Source organism: Neolamprologus brichardi, chromosome 17 (assembly GCF_056152115.1).
Source record: "Neolamprologus brichardi isolate AB-2024 chromosome 17, ASM5615211v1, whole genome shotgun sequence".
Taxonomy (NCBI): Eukaryota; Metazoa; Chordata; class Actinopteri; order Cichliformes; family Cichlidae; genus Neolamprologus; species Neolamprologus brichardi.
This window is the reverse complement of record NC_142120.1, coordinates 35822096-35826288: the sequence shown is the minus strand read 5'-3', so window position 1 is coordinate 35826288 and position 4193 is coordinate 35822096. Positions and strand designations below refer to the sequence as shown.

At 43.6% G+C, this 4193-nt stretch overlaps 1 long non-coding RNA gene across 1 annotated transcript; it reads right to left on the bottom strand.

The window, feature by feature from the left end:
* Window positions 1-246: 246 nt before the first annotated feature.
* LOC102799084 (uncharacterized) lies at window positions 247-3951 on the bottom strand. The gene is made up of 3 exons (XR_437494.2): window positions 3704-3951; window positions 1194-1367; window positions 247-614 (listed from the first exon to the last, which is right to left on the bottom strand). It is a non-coding gene; the product is annotated as an uncharacterized LOC102799084 (long non-coding RNA).
* Between the last annotated feature and the right edge of the window lie 242 nt (window positions 3952-4193).

Below are 4193 nucleotides of genomic sequence, written 5' to 3'. Positions count from 1 at the left end.
AAATGAAGATATCCATGCAGTGCAGCACATATAAAATAATAAGACAGGCAGCACAAAATCAGGTTTTGTTTTCATCTGGTCCAGTTTGTCGTGTTAAAGAGTGGAGGAAGATTTGTTTTTCTTCTTCTGCAGCAGAAAATCCAATCTCTGCATGCCACTACTGCACTACTACTACATTAATACTGGGATGTTAGCTTGTTAGCAAGCATTTAGCTGTACCTAATACTACACACAATTCTGTCACAATAGAAGGAACAGAAATATATCCAAACATTCTGACTTGGAAGTCACTTTTACCCTCTTTAAAAGCGTTAAGCCAAATAAAATACACAGCAACATTGTATCCATCTATGGCTTTTCCCACTGATCGTATGTGATGTTATGTGTGTTGTGTGAGTTGGATGGGCCTCTGAGGAAGCGAGGGACCACTGGATTCTAATCCTCATGTTCAATGAAAAGCGCTTCATCGGCTGGTTCGGGCAGAGCAATGTCATTGTCAGTGGCATGTGGGTTGTGGTTGGTTGGTTGAGAGTATTCTCACGCTACATCCAGAGCTGGTGCTGAACACTGCAAACATGCAGGCTGTTGTGTAAGTAAAGTACACAAAAAGGCTCCTGAAAAAGGATCGGAAAAATGCATAAGTATACGTGCAATTTTTGAATCAATACAAAAAAGAATAAACTTCAAGGCAAAGTGTAAAGCTGTGTAATGCAGGAAGTGAGTGAGGTCAGTGTCAAACAGGGAAAAATGAGTCACTGTTTTCACACAGCTGCCCACCAAGACCTTTTCTTTTATGAAAAACATCACTTATCGTTTCAGAGATAACACCTGAGAGCACATTTATCACTGTTATTACTGCTACAAACAAAGGCTAATCAGGTTCTCTGATATATTCAACGTTTAACAAAGCAGCTTGCAACATGTGCACTCACTGACACGATGCCCATGGTTTGTTTTTCACTTTTAGCCATCACAGTGGTGTAAATATTGTACAACATGGCAGTGAGTGGTGGAGGCTGTTATGCTTACATGTCCACAATGACCGATTCGGACTGGCCTAAAGTACAGAATTCTTGTGGACTACATTTTTGACCTGAGAAAGACCAGGATCCTGTGTCTGCTTTTTTGAGGATAGTGTGGTTTTGTTGGGTTCATCCAGCTGCGTGAGAAGTGTTTGGGATAAGAATTAGCACCTGTCTTGGAGATAGCGAGAGAAGCTGCGTCATTTATAAGGAACTCAGAGTCATTCCTCCACATCCAAGGTAGGTAGTTCAGGCATCTGACTTGGATGCCTTCTGGGACCTCCTAGGGTGAGGTGTTTCAGGGATGTCCTACCAGGAGAAAGTCCAAGCCAGACCCAAGCGACACTGGAAAGATAATGGTCGTGTCCAAATTCATGGGCTGCATACTCCTGAGGCCGCATTTGTAGACCGATTACGTCACAGCGACGCGCCGAAGGCTGTCCAAATTCGTAGACTCCTACGAATGCAGCCGACAAATGCGTCCTCCTTTTCCCCGAATTTGAAGGATGGGTCAGGTGTGTCCTTCGTGGCCTACCATATCCCAGAATTCATAGCGCGGCCCAGCCAAACTCCAGTTTCCAACAATGGCGGCCGCTACTAAGTTTTAAAATTACTCATACGAATCTTTCTGGGTCACAAAATAAACTTTTAACATATTTTCAGGCGAGAAAGTAGCTGTGTAAACATCAAATATCTGCTCGGTTTATCAAGATATTGCATATTTGCAAAAGTGCTTCGACGTTTTCAGAGACGTCTGCTACCCACCAGCTCGATAGCTCGCCAGGAGCTCGAGGGTCGCTGAAGCCGCCGAGAACGGCACAACTCCTGGCACATCATTTTCAGATCACCGCGGACTTTCACTACTCGGGTTAAACGTAATATATAAGTCACTTAGACAACCTAAAAATGTTATTGTTGGGCTTTTTTCAGTGTTTTGTTTGTTCGTGAGTAAATCGGCTTGGCTGAGATTAAAGTTATTAGATTAGATTAGATAAAATAAAACTTTATTAATCCCCCGGGTGGGTTCCTCCTTGGTTTTTACACAAATGACGAAACGTCAAACAGAAAACTGATTAAACAGAAGTGTGAGACGGTCGAGAGTTTACGCCAGTGTCCTGTTATATTTTAAATAGCAAGGAGCAGACGGCCGAGTTTATTAAACTCCACCGAGACAGCGGTGACACTAATCAGAAGGCTAGACCGTCCAATTTCCCCAGCCGTTTACTACCGGCCTACCCGACCTTCTGAGGACCCGGCCCACGTAGACCGCGAAGGCCAGGTCCTCAGGAGGATGCAGCCCATGAATTTGGACACGACCTATATCTCTTGACTAGTGTTATGTCCCTCTGCAGCCCCTAATCTCCTCAGTGTGTTCAGCTGGTGCTAATTGACCTCACCTAGTCAGGTGTGGATAAAAGCATACCTGAAGCAGGCTTTCAAGAAGGCTCGCTGGTCTTTGCCTTGGTGGTACCAGCCATTTGAGCCAACCTGCTATGCATTTTAAGATCAAACCTCTTCTCACAGATACGCTGGCATTCTTCTCCTTATTTATGTTGCAGCTTTTGAGCCGGGTTGTAACAACTAGCTTGGAAATGCTTAAGTGTTCCCCCAGAAGAGACTGATGAGGTGGCCTGCGTTTCTGCTTAGACTGCTGCTCCTGCAAACTAGACCCAGATAAACAGCAGCAGATGGATGGATGAAAGTGTCCTTTAAAAAATCTTTTGGGATAAAATGAGTCTGCTTCCCTGTATATGTGCTATACACAGCAGTAATATGTGGTGCTGATATTTCAGTAATGAGAAGTTGTTAAATTTATTTTTGCAGCCTTTAAGCCAAGCACCTACATATTCAGCTGCTAACGATGGATTTGTATCTGTTTCCACAACACCCACCACGTTAAAAATAGTTCCCGCTATTCCAAACCAACACTTCTTTTAGAGCTGCTGTTATCTTTCCCTCAACCTGTGAGATAAGTGCCCATCATCAGTCACCACATACTGCATAGCGTACCACCCAAACGAGACACACGGATAGTTTAGGCGTCTGGAACTTCTCTCTATTGTATCTACGCCCACCTTCTGAAACTCTGCCCTCCACTGCCTAAAAGAGGCTCAAATTAATCAAAAATAATATTCAGATTCTTAAATTCTAACACTGATACTGCTGAAACATGCTGCTGTTTGCCGCAGGACTGTAGAAGCGTCTGGAGCTTTGGTAATGAAAAGCTTCCCTGGTCCACAAGCTCTCAGGAGCGTCCTCTCCCAACCTTTCCTCCCACATGGATTTCCTCCACTCTGACTGAGTCATCCTGCCATTGAGCTTACAGTGTTCCACCTACGATGGCAGATCTCTATATCTCTTTAATGCAAGTAACAAACATACACTCATTCAACTGAGAATTTTGCAAAGAAAACTGTTAAAAATGGTGGAAAAATATATAGGTTCTTGTTAATCAAGGTAGCAGATGCCATAACTGTGCATAGTGCATATGTGCAAAGGCCCATTTTGAGCCAGGAAAAGCCTGAACATGATGTGTTGGGAAATGACCACCAGGAAACACAAAAAGACCAAAAGAGATTCACAACCTTTCAAGTGCATGCTGTGGGTAAGATTAATCTGCACAGATCCTATCAGCTTTTTCATCACCTAGACTTTAAACATGGGAATCTATGCAGACTCACTTGGTTTTGGCCTTCTTGAAGAAATCAGAACTGGATTGGCTGGACGATGCTGCGAGCCTGTGCTCTGAGGGAAGTGGTGCAAAGTACCGAAAATACAGTGGGGTTAGTTTAACTGGTCATTTTGAATTGTGCATAGGTGTGAATGTTCTGTCTCTCTGTAGACCTGCGACAGACTGGTAACCTGTCCAGGGTGTACCCCACCTCTCACCCTATGGCAGCTGGGATGGGCTTGAGCCTATCTGCAAAGGAGGAGTATGTTTGCTAAATTCGCTATATTCTGGTTCAGACAGCAGAGTGTCACTGGAGTTTAGATTTTTTAAAATTTGCATTCTCTCTTTTGTGTCTTAATCTCACTACTACACCTCGCAGGTCACTGTCTCAAGTGTTTTCATCATTTCAGCATTTGTTGAACCCACTTCTAATGTAATCCAAATTGTAACCAAAGAAAAGTTAACTGAACACTTGTCTCTTACACCTGGGGCATCCCTGG